Raw genomic sequence first — 19,489 nt, forward strand, 5'->3', positions numbered from 1 at the left:
CTCAAGAGGTTGAGACAGAAGAATTGCTTGAACCCAGGAAGTGAAGGCTGCATTGAGCCAAAATCACACCACTGCACTCCAGCCTGGATGACAGACAGAGTGAAACTCAATCTCAAAATATATATCTATATATAAAAGATTTATTATATATAATTATATGTAATATATAATAATCTGTTACTAATATAGTTAAAATTGCTTTTGTTTTGTTAGCATTTGCTTCAAGTGTCTTTTTATGTTCAACCATCACATGTCATTTTGTTTTTCTCCTCTTCACTAAGGACTGTATGTGTATCAATTTTCAATAAGAGTAAGGGAGTAGAGACAATGTGCCACTAGGATATCTTGCCAGTTTGAGTATCTTAGTGGGTATCTTAGTCTTACACTTGTGGAAATTCCTATCCTCTGTGTGCCCTTGTAAGCAACTTAAGGGCACGTTCTCATCTCTCTGACCCAATCTCCCATACCCATTGCCTTCACCTGGAGGCAGCCCCCTGGCCACTCCTGCTGTAGCACCCTAACTAATCACCCTGTTCATTGCCAAGACCCTCCCTGCTCATAGTGTTTATCTCTTCCAGGTGTGGTACATTCTGGAAATCACTCTCACCTGCTTCTAGCAGTACTCATGTACTCACCTTTTGGGCTGAGTTTTCTTTTTCAATAATATCTACTCTCCATCACTCAGGGATTCTTCACAGTTTCTGAAGTTTCAATACTTAAGCACCGTTTTTTCTAGTAAGATTATGAATGTAGTTTCCAATTTTGAACAACATATTATCTCTTTTACATATAAAAAGATATTTTACATTACTTATTTAAAAACTGTTGAAAACAGAGAATTCATATTACTACTAAATTGTAAATATTAAATTCCCCTTTTCCAATCTAGTTACAGCTTTTTAAAATAAATGTTATCTCATTTCTAAAGTTTAGTAAGAATAGGAGGTTGGGGTGGATTTCCAGTCTATTATTTTAACATTTGAAGAATGATATATTATTTATAGTTGTAAAACAAAGAATCAAATCTAAACATCTAACACCAAGGAATTAAGTAAATTATGATATAGCCATATAATAAAATAGTAAATATGCTTTTAAAAATGATGTTAATTATGATATTTTAATGAAAAACACGTCAAATTATTGTTAATAACCAAGAGCAGGATACAAATATAAAATATATATATATATGGATTTTAGTCATTTTTTTAAATAGAAAATCAAGAAGCAACTATATTAAAATACTTACTGGTAATATTATAAATGTAGTTCCTAGTTTTGAACAATAAGCTATATCTCTTTTACATGTAAAAAGATATTTTACAATACTGGCTTAAAAACTGTTAAAAAAATAATTCATATTACTTTCAAGTTTCCATAAATATCTTTACAAAAGCTTATCAAAAATTAGATCATATCATAAGGAAAAATTGAAATGAATTTTTAAAAAACCAGGAATTTTATAGATCTTATTCTCTGATCACAATGCACACAATTAGAAAATCATAATAGATACTATGTAGTCACAAAAATTAAAACTTAACACAAAAGAAAAGTACAACCACTCAGAAATTCTAAGGCATTCTTCTACATAAATGTTAGAACAGGCTGGGCACCATAGCTCAAGATCACGAGGTCAGTAAATCGAGACCATCCTGGCCAACATGGTGAAATCCTGTCTCTGCTAATATACAAAAAATTAGCCGGGCGTGGTGGCACATACCTGTAGTTCCAGCTACTCAGGAGGCTGAGGCAGGGGAATTGCTTGAACCTGGGAGGCAGAGGTTGCAGTGAGCTGAGATTGCACCATTGCACTCCAACCTGGTTACAGAGCAAGACTCCATCTCAGAAAAAAAAAAAAGAAAGTTAGAACAAAGAAAAAGAATATAAAAACACAATATTTTAAAAATATTTTTAAAAAGATACTTAAGGGCTGGGAACAATACAAAACAAAATGGATTTTATTTCAAATGGTGTAATCACATACTCAGGCACTCACCTAGGAAGACATTATAGATGAGTGGAATCTAAGCTGTGCCTTGAACGATGATATATAGGCAGGTTAAGAAAAGACCTGAGGGTTTTTCAAAAGAGAAAAACAACACAAAAAGCAACACTGAGCGTGTGTCGTTAAAACAGTGAAGAAACCAAACTGATTAGAATAACGAATAGACTGATGCAGGCAGAGTATAAAATAGTCCTTTAAAAAATAGGAATGTTTGTTTCGATCTAAAAGGAATTATACACGTATAATATATAGTATTATGCAGTTATATGTCTTTATATATTTATTAATGTATAATTTTACGGTTGGTAAAATGGGCCAGAGAAGTTAAGCGACATCCTAAGTTGAGTGGGTGTAGATTATGAAACTGGCCCAATTGTCCCATAAAACTGATGTTTATGGTTTCTTTTGAATAAACACAAAAATTGATCCTCCCAAGACTTTTTGGTTATTCCCTGTATTGTTTAAGGAATAATGGCAATGAACATTCGTGTACATGTGTCCTTATAGTAGAACGATTTATAGTCTTTTGGATATATACCCAGTAATGGGATTGCTGGGTCAAATGGAATTTCTATTTCTAAGGCCTTGAGGAATCGCCACACTGTCTTCCACAATTGGAAAACATCATCCTCAGCAAACTGACACAAGAACAGAAAATGAAACACCACATATTCTCACTCATAGGTGGGTGATGAAAAATGAGAACACATGGACACAGAAAGGGGAGTACTAAACACTGGGGTCTATTGGGGGGAAAAGGGGAGGGCCAGTGGGAGGGGGAGGTGGGGAGGGATAGCCTGGGGAGAAATGCCAAATGTGGGTGAAGGGGAGAAAGGAAGCAAAGCACACTGCCATGTGTGTACCTACGCAACTGTCTTGCATGCTCTGCTCATGTACCCCAAAACCTATAATCCAATAAAAAATTTAAAAAAAAAAAAAAAAAAAAAGGAATAATGGCAAGAAAAAAATGTCTGGGAGGGTCTTAAGACTTAAGAAAGTTACATTTTTCTTATCTGAGTTACTTTCTCAGGAAACCAAACATCAGGCCTTCCACATAGTATCAAGGAACTGGAACTTACTGAAATCACTGCATCTGGACAATGCGATGCCTGATCCCTTTCCCATTATTAATACCTAACTGACCACCTGCTTCCTGTTGACCAATTCCTCTTTCTTACCTCTCCCTGATTCCTGTTTTCCCACACGTGGTTACTTTTCTTTACTGTATAAAACCTCCAATTTTAGTTGGTCAGGGAGAAGGATTTGAGATTAATCTCTGATCTCCTCAGCTATAGCACCTAAATAAAGCCCTCTTCCCTGGCAATGCTCTGTCTCAGTGATTGGCTTTCTGTGTAGCAAGCAGCAGGACCTAGACTGAATCCCTGCAGTTCCAGTGCCAATTATACAAAGCCTTAAAGGGCACACAAAGCAGTTCACCATTTACAGAGTAGGAAATGAGGAGTTACTGGGATATGTGAACCAAGAGAATTGGTGAAAGCAGTCTTTTAAAAACAATCTGGCAGTCATGTGCACAATAGACTGTTGAATGAATAAACACTTTCATTTAAAGAAAGGGCCTTGCATGAATCCACGACGACAACATGCTGAAGAACATTATTAACTCAACTGTCTGCACATGAGCCAAAGAAGACAGCAAGAGATTGCCAGGAGTTCATAACCTGGAGGCAGGAAGAGCTCTGGGAGCATGCGCATAAGACTATGAAGGACATTGGATTTAAAGACTAACCAGATATGAGAAAATGGAAAAAAGGCTGAATCTAAGAGGTCTTCATGTTTTCCTTTGTGGAGGTACAATTGAAGACAGAAAGTCCAGAGAGAAAACTGCTTGTGGAAATGCATTTTATTTTAATCACACTGAGTTTGAATGGGGCAGCCTACCCTAAATGATGCACTGAAAATGTGCATAATAGTGTCAGTGCAAGTCCTTAATGGTCTAAGTCAGTGGCTCTCAACTTCTGCTGTGTATTACATTCACCTGTGAAACAGGTAAAAAAAATACTTGTTCTTAGGCTTCATTCCAAACTGCTTGAATAAGGCTTCAATTCAAACCTTCAAGAGTGGGCTGAGACATTGATATTGCTTAGAAGCTCCCCACAAGGTGATTCTAATGTGCAGCCAGAATTCAGAACCAGTGATCTAAATTCCCATCTTGGAGACAATTGAGTTCTAGGAAAGTACACAAGATATTAAGACACTGTGTTAAAAACTAATTACTACATGTTCAGCCTATTCAGTACTAAAGAGTCCTTGCAACAATGGGAAAATATATTGTTATATAGTTAACAATACTTTAAACCATAAAAGTGAAACTTCTCTCTGAGGAAGATCATGTTAAAGCAAAAACAGAAAAAACATAGCTTTGAGTCATATCCGTATTTATAAAAGGGGGGGGTGATTATTATGTCTCGGTCTCAAGAGCTAACCCCAGAATCTTTCCACATGCCACATCGGCAATACCACGTTTCTCTGAGAAAACGATTTAACCTTTCCAGATAACTAATGAACATTTGGAATACAGCTTACTGATACAATCAATTCTTGATATACATGGGGAATTGGTTCTAATGCTTCTCTCTGCTCCCCAGGTACCAAAATCTGCAGATGTTCAAGTCAATGATATAAAATGGCATAGTTATTTGCATATAACCCATACACATCCTCCTGTATACCTTAAGTAATCTCTAGATTACTTATAATACCTAACACAATATAAATGCTATGTAAATAGTTGTTATACTATATTGTTTAGGGAACAATGACAAAAAAAGTCTGTATATGTCACTAGAGATGCAATTGTTTTTCTTAATATTTTCGATCCTCAGTTGGTTAAATCCATGATGCAGAATGCACAGACATGAAGTGCTGACTGTACAATGTTGCCACTCATAATAAAGATCCATAAAATCTCTATTATCAATGTCTTCTTCCTCCCTACTCTTCTTCAACCCAAACCTTCCACCAGAACTCTTGATTATATCCCAACTCTTCTGAGAAGTGTCTTCATAATTATCCCCTTGTTCTTTCTCTCACAGGTATTTTCAATTATTTTTTTCATGATATTATTTCACTGAGCTTACAAACACTGATGAAAATACTTAAGGTTAAAAGAAAATCACTCCACCTATTTTGCCTCCCCCATAAACGACCAGCCTGTTACTCTGCTTTCTTTTTATTTATAAACTTGAAAATATACATTCCTATTCCCACTTTCTTCATTTCCGTACCCGTTCCCCATTTAATCCCCCCCAACACACACTTTTTTTTTTGAGATGGAGTCTGGCTCTGTTGCCCAGGCTGGAGTGCGGTTGTTCGATCTCAGCTCACTGCAACCTCCACCACCCCGGGTTCAAGTGATTCTCCTGCCTCAGCCTCCCAAGTAGCTGGGATTACAGGCTAATTTTTGTATGTTTGGTAGAGACATTGTTTCACCATATCGGCCAGGCTGGTCTCGAACTCCTGATCGCAAGTGATCCACCCACCTTGGCCTCTCGAAGTGTTGGAATTACAAGCGCGAGCCACCGTGCGGGCCCATTTGACCCTTTTAACCTAGTGTTGGCTTCACTATTCCTCTGAACTCTCTTTCTTCAAAGACACTAGTCACTTGCTTCTGTTCACATTCCTACCCCTTCCTGACTTCCTAGAAGCCTTTGCATCTTTGCTTTCACACATTTATGCTGCCCAGGCGTTCCCACCTTCAGGAGCCCACTCCCTCTGTCTCCTTACCTGGCTGTAGTTCTTCCATCTCACAAATGTGAACACATCCAGAAGCTCAATCCAAACATAACTCCCTGTCAGCGCTCTTGTCCTGGCCAGCTGTCCCCTGCAATTACTGATGCTCTGCTGCCCCCTCCTGGCCAAGCCCATTCTATCCACTCTAGAGACCTCACTGGACCGTTTCTGAAAAAATGCCAGCAAAGCTTCTCGAAAGTCTTTCCAAACTTCACACACACACCTCTGACTTGCTCTCTCTATAACCATGGGGTAAGCCCAAATTGGGTGTCCTATCCTCCTTTCAGAGTCTCTGTCCCAAGCTAAACTCTTCAGTTTTCTCCAAAGACTTTTCCCTCTCCACATATCTGTGACATCTTTCCTTCTCTTGATGTATATGTAATTGTCCAGGAATCCCTGTTTTGACACTTCTTTTGTAAATCAGTCGCTTTTTCCCCTTGCCATTGCACCACCTGTCTAGACTCTTTATCTCTCAGTTAAAGGATTGCAACAGTCTTCTAAGTGGATTTCATTTCTTTATTTTTCTACCTCCAATTAATAGGACATAATAATATTCAAATTAATCTTTTTAAAACACGGCTTCACTCAGGTGTCTCCCACAGCCCAACATCTTCCAGAGAGCTCCCATTGTCCTCAGAGCACAACCTGTGCCCTCAGGATATAAAGTTACATTATAATCAAAGCCAACACTGGCAGCCACACTATTACTCACTTTTTCATAGTACTGTACTTTCATTGTACATAATACTCGTAAAATTGAAGGAAAAAATTCTAAATAATAATTCAAACAAAGATGTCAACTTCATAATGCCATTGCCATTTAACCTACGGAAAGCAAAAGTCAGTAAATATATGAACAAATGCAAAAAAAAATTGTCTGACAAGGGATGTGATCTCCCTACTCTTTGTCCTCCTCAAATTAGAATGAATTTAAAGTATCTATTCTGTTTTGTTGTTGTTTATTTCAATAGTTTTGGGGGAACAAATGGTATTTGGTTTCATGGAAAAGTCCTTCAGTGGTGATTTCTGAGATTTTGGTGCTCCCATCTCCCAAGCAGCGTACACAGTATGCAATGTGTAGTCTTTTATCCCTCACCTCCTCCCACCCCTCCGCCGGAGTCCCCAAAGTCCATTAAGCCATTCTTATGCCTTTGCATTCTCATAGCTTAGCTCTCTCTTATTTTTTTTTTAAATTTTTTATTGGATTTTAGGTTTTGGGGTACATGAGCAGAGCATGCAAGACAGTTGCGTAGGTACACACATGGCAGTGTGCTTTGCTTTTCTTCTCCCCTTCACCCACATTTGGCATTTCTCCCCAGGCTATCCCTCCCCACCTCCCCCTCCCACAGCTCTCTCTTTTTTTTGTTTTTTTTAATTTTTTATTGGATTATAGGTTTTGGGGTACATGGGCAGAGCATGCAAGACAGTTGCGTAGGTACACACATGGCAGTGTGCTTTGCTTTTCTTCTCCCCTTCACCCACATTTGGCATTTCTCCCCAGGCTATCCCTCCCCACCTCCCCCTCCCACTGGCCCTCCCCTTTTCCCCCCAATAGACCCCAGTGTTTAGTACTCCCCTTTCTGTGTCCATGTGTTCTCATTTTTCATCACCCACCTATGAGTGAGAATATGCGGTGTTTCATTTTCTGTTCTTGTGTCAGTTTGCTGAGGATGATGTTCTCCAGATTCATCCATGTCCCTACAAACGACACGAACTCATCATTTCTGATTGCTGCATAATATTCCATGGTGTATATGTGCCACATTTTTCCAATCCAGTCTATTATCAATGGGCATTTGGGTTGATCCCAGGTCTTTGCTATTGTAAACAGTGCTGCAATGAACATTCGTGTACATGTGTCCTTATAGTAGAACGATTTATAGTCTTTTGGATATATACCCAGTAATGGGATTGCTGGGTCAAATGGAATTTCTATTTCTAAGGCCTTGAGGAATCGCCACACTGTCTTCCACAATGGTTGAACTAATTTACACTCCCATCAACAGTGTAAAAGTGTTCCTTTTTCTCCACATCCTCTCCAGCATCTGTTGTCTCCAGATTTTTTAATGATCGCCATTCTAACTGGCGTGAGATGGTATCTCAATGCGGTTTTGATTTGCATCTCTCTGATGACCAGTGAGGATGAGCATTTTTTCATATGATTGTTGGCCTCATATATGTCTTCTTTCGTAAAGTATCTGTTCATATCCTTTGCCCACTTTTGAATGGGCTTGTTTGTTTTTTTCCTGTAAATCTGCTTGAGTTCTTTGTAAATTCTGGATATCAGCCCTTTGTCAGATGGGTAGACTGCAAAAATTTTTTCCCATTCTGTTGGTTGCCGATCCACTCTAGTGACTATTTCTTTTGCCGTGCAGAAGCTGTGGAGTTTCATTAGGTCCCATTTGTCTATTTTGGCTTTTGTTGCCAATGCTTTTGGTGTTTTGTTCATGAAGTCCTTGCCTACTCCTATGTCCTGGATAGTTTTGCCTAGATTTCCTTCTAGGGTTTTTATGGTGCCAGGTCTTATGTTTAAGTCTTTAATCCATCTGGAGTTAATTTTAGTGTAAGGTGTCAGGAAGGGGTCCAGTTTCTGCTTTCTGCACATGGCTAGCCAGTTTTCCCAACACCATTTGTTAAAGATGGAATCCTTGCCCCATTGCTTGTTTTTGTCAGGTTTATCAAAGATTTTATAGTTGTATGTATGTTGTGTTGCCTCCAGTGCCTCTGTTTTGTTCCATTGGTCTATATCTCTGTTTTGGTACCAGTACCATGCTGTTTTGATTACTGTAGCCTTGTAGTATAGTTTGAAATCCGGTAGTGTGATGCCCCCCGCTGTGTTCTTTTTGCTTAGAATTGACTTGGCTATGCGGGCTCTCTTTTGGTTCCATATGAAGTTCATGGTGGTTTTTTCCAGTTCTGTGAAGAAAGTCAATGGTAGCTTGATGGGGATAGCGTTGATTCTGTAAATTACTTTGGGCAGTATAGCCATTTTCACGATATTAATTCTTCCTAACCATGAACATGGAATGTTTCTCCATCTGTTTGTGTCCTCTCTGATTTCGTTGAGCAGTGGTTTGTAGTTCTCCTTGAAGAGGTCCCTTACGTTCCTTGTGAGTTGTATTCCAAGGTATTTTATTCTTTTTGTAGCAATTGCGAATGGCAGTTTGCTCTTGATTTGGCTTTCTTTAAGTCTGTTATTGGTGTAGACGAATGCTTGTGATTTTTGCACATTGATTTTATATCCTGAGACTTTGCTGAAGTTGTTTATCAGTTTCAGGAGTTTTTGGGCTGAGGCAATGGGGTCTTCTAGGTATACTATCATGTCGTCTGCAAATAGAGACAATTTGGCTTCCACCTTTCCTATTTGAATACCCTTTATTTCTTTTTCTTGCCTGATTGCTCTGGCTAGAACTTCCAGTACTATATTGAATAGGAGTGGTGAGAGAGGGCATCCTTGTCTAGTGCCAGATTTCAAAGGGAATGCTTCCAGTTTTTGCCCATTCAGTATGATATTGGCTGTTGGTTTGTCATAAATAGCTTTTATTACTTTGAGATACGTTCCATCGATACCGAGTTTATTGAGGGTTTTTAGCATAAAGGGCTGTTGAATTTTGTCAAATGCCTTCTCTGCGTCAATTGAGATAATCATGTGGTTTTTGTTTTTGGTTCTGTTTATGTGGTGAATTACGTTGATAGAGTTGCGTATGTTGAACCAGCCTTGCATCCCCGGGATGAATCCTACTTGATCATGATGAATAAGTTTTTTGATTTGCTGTTGCAATCGGCTTGCCAATATTTTATTGAAGATTTTTGCATCTATGTTCATCATGGATATTGGCCTGAAGTTTTCTTTTCTCGTTGGGTCTCTGCCGGGTTTTGGTATCAGGATGATGTTGGTCTCATAAAATGACTTGGGAAGGATTCCCTCTTTTTGGATTGTTTGAAATAGTTTTAGAAGGAATGGTACCAGCTCCTCTTTGTGTGTCTGGTAGAATTCGGCTGTGAACCCGTCTGGACCTGGGCTTTTTTTGTGAGGTAGGCTCTTAATTGCTGCCTCGACTTCAGACCTTGTTATTGGTCTATTCATAGTTTCAGCTTCCTCCTGGTTTAGGCTTGGGAGGACACAGGAGTCCAGGAATTTATCCATTTCTTCCAGGTTTACTAGTTTATGCGCATAGAGTTGTTTGTAATATTCTCTGATGATGGTTTGAATTTCTGTGGAATCTGTGGTGATTTCCCCTTTATCATTTTTTATTGCATCTATTTGGTTATTCTCTTTTCTTTTTAATCAATCTGGCTAGTGGTCTGTCTATTTTGTTGATCTTTTCAAAAAACCAGCTCTTGGATTTATTGATTTTTTGAAGGGTTTTTCGTGTCTCAATCTCCTTCAGCTCAGCTCTGATCTTAGTAATTTCTTGTCTTCTGCTGGGTTTTGAGCTTTTTTGATCTTGCTCCTCTAGCTCTTTCAATTTTGACGATAGGGTGTCAATTTTGGATCTCTCCATTCTCCTCATATGGGCACTTATTGCTATATACTTTCCTCTAGAGACTGCTTTAAATGTGTCCCAGAGGTTCTGGCACGTTGTGTCTTCGTTCTCATTGGTTTCGAAGAACTTCTTTATTTCTGCCTTCATTTCGTTGTTTACCCAGTCAACATTCAAGAGCCAGTTGTTCAGTTTCCATGAAGCTGTGCGGTTCTGGGTCGGTTTCTGAATTCTGAGTTCTAACTTGATTGCACTATGGTCTGAGAGGCTGTTTGTTATGATTTCAGTTGTTTTGCATTTGTTGAGCAGTGCTTTACTTCCAATTATGTGGTCAATTTTAGAGTAGGTGTGATGTGGTGCTGAGAAGAATGTGTATTCTGTGGATTTGGGGTGGAGAGTTCTGTAAATGTCCACCAGGTTTGCTTGCTCCAGGTCTGATTTCAAGCCCTGGATATCCTTGTTGATTTTCTGTCTGGTTGATCTGTCTAGTATTGACAGTGGAGTGTTAAAGTCTCCCACTATTATTGTGTGGGAGTCTAAGTCCTTTTGTAAGTCATTAAGAACTTGCCTTATGTATCTGGGTGCTCCTGTGTTGGGTCCATATATGTTTAGGATCGTTAGCTCTTCTTGTTGTATCGATCCTTTTACCATTATGTAATGGCCTTCTTTGTCTCTTTTGATCTTTGTTGCTTTAAAGTCTATTTTATCAGAGATGAGAATTGCAACTCCTGCTTTTTTTTGCTCTCCATTTGCTTGGTAAATCTTCCTCCATCCCTTTATTTTGAGCCTTTGTGTATCCTTGCATGTGAGATGGGTTTCCTGGATACAGCACACTGATGGGTTTTGGATTTTTATCCAATTTGCCAGTCTGTGTCTTTTGATTGGTGCATTTAGTCCATTTACATTTAGGGTTAATATTGTTATGTGTGAATTTGATACTGCCATTTTGATGCTAAGTGGCTGTTTTGCCTGTTAATTGTTGTAGATTCTTCATTATGTTGAAGCTCTTTAGCATTCAGTGTGATTTTGGAATGGCTGGTACTGATTGATCCTTTCTATGTGTAGTGCCTCTTTTAGGAGCTCTTGTAAAGCAGGCCTGGTGGTGACAAAATCTCTGAGTACTTGCTTGTTCGCAAAGGATTTTATTCTTCCTTCACTTCTGAAGCTCAGTTTGGCTGGATATGAAATTCTGGGTTGAAAGTCCTTTTCTCTAAGAATGTTGAATATTGGCCCCCACTCTCTTCTGGCTTGTAGTGTTTCTGCCGAGAGATCTGCTGTGAGTCTGATGGGCTTCCCTTTGTGGGTGACTTGACCTTTCTCTCTGGCTGCCCTTAGTATTCTCTCCTTTATTTCAACCCTGTTGAATCTGACGATTATGTGCCTTGGGGTTGCTCTTCTTGCGGAATATCTTTGTGGTGTTCTCTGTATTTCCTGCAATTGAGTGTTGGCTTGTCTTGCTAGGTGGGGGAAATTTTTCTGGATGATGTCCTGAAGAGTATTTTCCAGCTTGGATTCATTCTCTTCGTCCCCTTCTGGTACACCTATCAAACGTAGGTTAGGTCTTTTCACATAGTCCCACATTTCTTGGAGACTTTGTTCATTCCTTTTTGTGCTTTTTTCTCTGATCTTGGTTTCTCGTTTTATTTCATTGAGTTGGTCTTCGACTTCAGATATTCTTTCTTCTGCTTGGTCAATTCGGCTATTGAAACTTGTGTTTGCTTCGCGAAGTTCTCATATTGTGTTTTTCAGCTCCTTTAATTCGTTCATATTCCTCTCTAAGGTATCCATTCTTGTTATCATTTCCTCGAATCGTTTTTTCAAATCTTTTTTCAAGGTTCTTAGTTTCTTTGCATTGATTTAATACATGATCTTTTAGCTCACAAAAGTTTCTCATTATCCATCTTCTGAAGTCTAATTCCGTCATTTCGTCACAGTCATTCTCCGTCCAACTTTGCTCCCTTGCTGGTGAGGAGTTTTGGTCCTTTCTAGGAGGCAAGGTGTTCTGGTTTCGGGTGTTTTCCTCCTTTTTGCGCTGGTTTCTTCCCATCTTTGTGGATTTGTCCGCTGGTCGTCTGCGTAGTTGCTGACTTTTCATTTGGGTCTCTGAGTGGACACCCAGAATGTTGATGATGAAGTATTTCTGTTGCTTGGTTTTCCTTCTACCAGTCTAGCCCCTTCGCTGTACGACTGCTGAGGTCCGCTCCAGACCCTGCTTGTCTGGGGTGCACCTCTAGTAGCTGTGGCACAGCGAGGGATGCTACCAGTTTCTTTTTCTGCTCTCTTTGTCCCAGGATGATGCCTGCCTAATGTCAGTCTTTTGGATATAGAGGGGTCAGGGAGCTGCTTGAGGAGATAGTTTGTACTTTATAGGGGTTTAATTGCTGAGCTGTGCACTCTGTTGTTCATTCAGGGCTGTTAGGCTGCTATGTTTTATTCTGCTGCAACAGAGCTCATTAAAAAACCCTTTTTTTTTTTTTCTCAAATGCTCTGTGTTGAGGGGTTTGGGCTTTATTTTTGGATGTCCGATCAGGTGTCCTGCCCAGCTAGAAGGCAGACTAGCCACTGTTTGGCTGTCGAGGCTCCGCCCTGCTGTTGTGTGATTCGCGCTGTTCCTGCTGGCTCTGCTGTGGTCTCCGCCACGCCCTGCGGCAGAGTCTCTTCGTTGTAGCGTGTTGCCTCAGCAACGGCAGGCTGCGTCAGCAGTGGGTGTGTATCTCAGTAGGGACGGGTTGCCTCGGCAACAGCTGGCTGCGTCAGCAATGGGCGTGTATCTCAGTTGGGGCGGGTTGCCTCGGCAACGGCTGGCTGCGTCAGCAGTGGGCGTGTATCTCAGTTGGGGCGGGTTGCCTCGGCAATGGCTGGCTGCGTCAGCAGTCGGCATGTATCTCAGTTGGGGCAGGTTGCCTCGGCAACGGCTGGCTGCGTCAGCAGTGGGCGTGTATCTCAGTTGGGGCAGGTTGCCTCGGTAGTGGTGGATGCCCCTCCCCCACAGAGCATCTCAGACCGTCTGCTCGGGATAGTTTGAAATCGTGGTTTTGTTCGTCCCACTGGGTATCCCAATCCCTGCAATCCCCTGGGCTGGCCTACTGTCCAAGTCTCGTTCAGTCTCAAGTCCAGCCCTCTCAAGTCTCAGGTTGCCGGTTCAACAGGGCACCCGGACAAGCGCGCCCTGTGGGGATTGCTGGGTAGGGCCGGCCGCCGCCGCCCCGGCTGCCGGCTTTGCCAGGCAGACCTACTGCCTGGCGTCCCATGTCTTTTTTATACTTGGGAGTTTCCCCGTTCTGTGGGCAACCAAGATCAGTCTGGAAATGCCGCTCTGACTCACCGTTTGCGGATTCAACAAGAAGAGCTCCAATGCTGGGTTGTTCTCACAGTGCCATCTTGAGTCAAAGAAAAAAAAAGCTCTCTCTTATAAGTAAGAACGTATGGTGTTTGGTTGTCCATTCCTGAGTTACTTCACTTAGACTATTTTTTAGGATAATGATCACCAACTCCAACCAGGTTGCTGCAAATGCCATTATTTTGTTTATTTTTGCGGCTGAGTAGTATTCCATGGAATAATACACACACACACACACACGCACACACACACACACAGTATATATATATAATATATATAATATTAGATATTAGATATAATACTATATATAATATATATATATATATATATAATTCAACAAATGGTGTTGGGGTAATTGGCAAGCCATATGTAGAAGAAGGAAGCTGGATCCTCATCTCTCACCTTATACAAAAATCAGCTAAAAATGGATCAAAGACTTAAATCTAAGACCTGAAACGATAAAAATTCTAGAAGATAGCATCAGAAAAACCTTTCTAGATGTTGACTTAGGCAAAGTCTTCATGACCAAGAACCCAAAAGCAAATGCAATGAAAACAAATAAATAGGACCTAGTTAAACTGAAAGACTTCTGCACAGCAAAAGAAATAATTAGCAAACAGACAACCCACAGAGTGGTAGAGTATCTTTGCCAGCCATGTAGCTGATAAAAGACTCATATCCAGAATCCGCAAGGAATTCAAACAAATCAGCAAGAAAACAAACACCATGGTACTATATATATATATATATATATATATATACATACATATATATGTGTATGTATATATATATATACATATATATACATAATACTTTGAGAGACTGAGGTGGGTGGATCACTTGTGGTCAGAAGTTCAAGACCAGCCTGGCCACTATGGCTGGAACCTAGGAAGCAGAGATTGCAGTAAGCAGAGATCGTGCCACTGCACTTCAGCCTGGGAGACAAAGTGAGACTCCATCAAAAAAATAAACAAAATAAAATAATTAAACATAGGAGCAAAAATAAAGCTTTGGTATCTTTTTGTTGTTGTTTGTTTGTTTGTTTGTTTTGAGACAGTCTCACTCTATCACCCAGGCTGGAGTGTAGTGGTGCCATCTCAGCTCACTGCAACCTCTGCCTCCTAAAAGCAGTTCTCATGCCTCAGCCTCCTGAGTAGCTGGAATTACAAGCATGCACCAACACAGGGGCTGATTTGTAAAATTTTTTTGTAGAGACAGGCTTTCACCATGTTGGCCAGGCTGGTCTCGAACTCCTAGCTTTAAGTGATCTGCCCACCTTGGCCTCCCAAAGTGCTGGGATTATACACATGATCCACCGCGGCTGGGCTCCGATATATTCTTTGAGTTAAATAGCTAAGACAAGAGAAGGATACTACAAAGGTGAAAGCCATCAGTCTCACCTTGGAAGCATTGTCTTCAGGTTTTGGGGCCTGCCCAGCCAGGATAGATAGCTTTTATATAGGGAATGACAGAACAACTGAATCCTAAGTACTTACGGCTAAAAGTGTTCATAAACATCTACAGTTGCCTAATCAAATTGCTTTTATGCCATTGGATCATCATTATATTACCCCACAGGGAATTTAAACACAACATAAACATGTATTTAAATGAATTTGAAAGAAAGCTTGCTGTCCCCTCTCCAGTTTTAATTAGTTATGTCTTTTATAAAAAACATATAAATGCAGACTCTGTGGTTTCCCTGGCAAGGCTAAGGCACTAAGTAAATCCACTTTAATATTATTTTGTTTGCTTTTTTTTCCCCTTAATTAAGTTTTTAAAGTTTCCTTAGCTCTCTGTGTGGCTGCTTCATCTTTGGCAGCTGGGTTTGTAGTGAAGGGTTGGGAGAGTGCATACCAGCCTCCCCTCACCCCTCCTAATCATACCCCCTATATAGTTAGATAGGAAAGTAGAAGAAATTGCAGGGGAAAACATCCCAACCAAACAATTGATGACCTTCACATAAATCCCCTGTCGTGCTTAAGAAAAGCCTGCTATTTATCTAGCACCTTGATGATGGGGGGAGGGGCTTTACTCAAAAGCTTTCACTTCTCCAAGTATGTGGATGGCATTCCAAGGCTTATGGAAAACAAAGATAGTGTCCAATTATACAATACTACTGTATTAAAATATGCTGCTGGCCCAAGTACTATCTTCAGCATAGATCTCTAGACTGGAGGCTCCGAGATCAGGGGCTGCAATCATGTGCTAGCAAAATAACCAACATGGGGCAACACAGAGGCCTCCAGTTTCTCTCTTCCTTTTGTTAAAACCTCAGTGAAGAAAGCCGGGTTGACAAATGGCACACACTGCTGAATGCTATTTAAATTAGAAAGCTGAATGGTTTCAAAACTACGTGCGTTTTTCATCTGCCTTTTTAAAGTTTAATATTAATTAGACCATAATTGAATGCTGCTAAAACTGAAAACAAAAAGTAGCACATGCATAATATGACCTGTGTATGTTGATACAGCTGGCTCCAAACGTGTAATTAAGCTGATGATGACTCATATAAGATATATGTGCATATTTGTATATCCCTTTTATGTTCTAAGACTATATCAAGGAAAAAAAATCAGTAAATCCATATAGTATGTTTTAATTTATGCTTATCTTTTCCAGGTTAGGGACTTTAGTACATTACTATTTATATATGAACAAAGATAAATGTAGAAAAAACACTGGAAGAAATAGGCCTAAATGTTAACAGTGATTATTTCTAAAAAGTAAAACTAGAGGCAATTTTTAATTTAAAAAATTGTTTTTCTTCTCCCCATCCCCTTCTAAAATTTCTGAGTGCTTTAAAACAAAATAAACAGAAGAGCCCAGCAAGATGACTGAATAAGAGCAGCTCTGGTCTGCAGCTCCCATCAAGATCAACGCAGAAGGGGGGTGATTTCTACATTTCCAGCTGAGGTACATGGCTCATCTCATTGGGACTGGTTAGACAGTGGGTGCAGCCCACAGAAGGCAAGCTGAAACAGGGTGGGGCATTGTCTTATCTGGGAAGTGCAAGGGGTCGAGGAACTCCCTCCTCTAGCCAAGTGAAGCTGTGAGGAACTGTGCCATGAGGAACAGTACACTCTGGCCCAGATACTATTCTTTTCCCACAGTCTCTATGACTCACAGACCAGGAGACTCCTTCAGGTGCCTACATCATCAGGGCCCCATGTTTCAAGCACAAAACTGGACGAATGTTTCGGCAGATACCGAACTAGCTGCAGGAGTATTTTTCACACCCCAGTGGCACCTGGAACACCAGTGAGACAGAACCATACACTCCCCTGAAAAAGAGGCTAAAGCCAGGGAGCCAAGTGATCTAGCTCAGCGGACCCCAACCCTATAAGGCCCAACAAGTTAAGATCCACAGGCTTGAAATTCTTGCTCCCAGCAGAGCAGACTGAAGTCAATCTGGGATGCTCAAACTTGGTCCGCCATTACTGAGGCTTGAGTAGGCAGTTTTCCCCTCACAGTGTAAACAAACCCTCCAGGAAGTTCAAACAGGGTATAGAATCTATCACAGCACTGCAAAGCTACTATAGCCAGACTACCTCTCTAGATTCCTCCTCTCCAGGCTGGGCATCTTTGAAAGAAACACAGCAGCCCCAGTAATGGGGTTATAGATAAAACTCCCATCTCCTTGAGACAGAGCACCTGGGGGAAGGGGCAGCAATGGGTGCAGCTTCAGCAGACATAAACATTCCTGCCTGCTGGCTCTGAAGAGAGCAACAAATCCCCCAACACAGTGCTCAAACTCTGCTAAGGGTTACACTATCTTCTCAAGTGCATCCTTGACCCCTGTGCCTCCTGACTGTGAGACACCACCCAACAGGTGTCAACAGATACTTCATACAGGAGAGCTCTGGCTGGCATCTGATGGGTGCTCCTCTGGAATGAGGCTTCCAGAGGAAGGAATAGGCAGCAATATTTGCTGTTCTACAGCCTCTGCTGGTGATTCCCAGGCAAACAGGGTCAGGAGTGAACCTCTAACAAACTCCAGCAGACCTGAAGCAGAGGGGCCTGACTGTTAGAAGGAAAACTAACAAGCATAAAGCAATAGCATCAACATCAACAAAAAGGATATCCATGCAAAAACCCCATTAGAAGGTCACCAACATCAAAGACAAATGGTAGATAAATCCATGAAGATGAGAGAAAGACAGAACAAAAAGTCTGAATATTCCAAAAGCCAGAATGCCTCTTCTCCTCCAAAGGATCAAAACTTCTCACCAGCAAGGGAACAAAACTGGATGGAGAATGAGTTTGAGGAATTGACAGAAGTAGGATTCAGGAGGTGGATAGTAACAAACTCTTCCAAGCTAAAGGAGCATGTTCTAACCCAATGCAAGGAAGCTAAGAACCTTGAAAAAACAGTTAGAGGAATTGCCAACTAGAATAACCAGTTTAGGGAAGAACATAAATGACCAGATGGAACTAAAAAATGCAGCACAAAAACTTCGTGAAACATACACAAGTATCAATAGCAAAATCAATCAAGCAGAATAAAAGATATCAGAGATTGAAGATCAACTTAATGAAATAAAGTGTGAGGACAAGATTATAAAAAAGAAAATGAAAAGAAACAAAGTATCCAAGAATTATGAGCTATATGAAAAGACCAAACCTTCATTTGATTAGCATACCTGAAAGTGACAGGAAAAATGAAAGCAAGTTGGAAAACACTCTTCTGGATATTATCCAGGGGAACTTCCCCAGGTTAGCCAGACAGGCCAACATTCAAATTCAGGAAATACAGAGAATACCACAAAGATAATCCTTGAGAGGAGCAACCCAAGACATGTAATCATCACATTCACCAAGGTTGAAATGAAACAAAAAATGTTAAGGGCAGCCAGAGAGAAAGATTGGATTACCTACAAAGGGAAACCCATCAGACTCACAGAGGATCTCTCTGCAGAAACCCTCCAAGCCGGAGGAGAGTAAGAGCCAATATTCACATTCTTAAAGAAGAGAATTTTCAACCCAAAATTTCATTTTCAGCCAAACTAAGCTTCATAAGCAAAAGAGAAATACAATTCTTTACTGACAAGCAAGTGCTGAGAGATTTTTGTTACCACCAGGCCTTCCTTACAAGAGCTCATGAAGGAAGCACTAAATATGAAAAGGAAAATCCAGTACCAGCCATTGTAAAAACATAGCAAATTGTAAAGACCACTAATACTATGAAGAAACTGCATCAACTAATGGGCAAAATAACCAGCTAGCACCATAATGACAGGATCAAATTCACACATAACAATATTAACCTTAAATGTAAATGGGCTAAATGCCCCAATTAAAAGACATAGACTGGCAAACTGGATAGAGTCAAGACCCATCAGTGTGCTGTATTCAGGAGACCATCTCACATACAAAGACATGCATAGGCTCAAGATAAAGGAATGGAGGGATACTTACTAAGCAAATGGAAAGCAAAAAAAAAAAAAACAAACAAGGGTTGCAATCCTAGTCTCTGATAAAACAGACTTTAAACCAACAAAGATGAAAAAAGACAAAGAAGGGCATTACATAATGGTAAAGGGATCAATGCAACAAGAAGGGCTAACTATACTAAATATATGTGCACCCAATACAGGAGCACCCAGATTCATAAAGCATGTGCTTAGAGACCTACAAAGAGACTCGGATCACCATATGATAATAATGGGAGACTTTAACAACCCACTGTCAATATTAGATAAATAAGATAGAAAATTAACAAGGATATTCAGAACTTAAACTCAGCTCTGGACGAAGCAGACCTAATATACATCTACAGAACTCTCCACCCAAAATCAACAGAATATATATTCTTCTCAGCACCACATTGCACTTATTCTAAAAATGACCACATAATTGGAAGTAAAACACTCCTCAGCAAATGCAAAAGAATGGAAATCATAACAA

The sequence above is a fragment of the Callithrix jacchus genome, chromosome 11 (assembly GCF_049354715.1).
Source record: "Callithrix jacchus isolate 240 chromosome 11, calJac240_pri, whole genome shotgun sequence".
Lineage (NCBI taxonomy): Eukaryota > Metazoa > Chordata > Mammalia > Primates > Cebidae > Callithrix > Callithrix jacchus.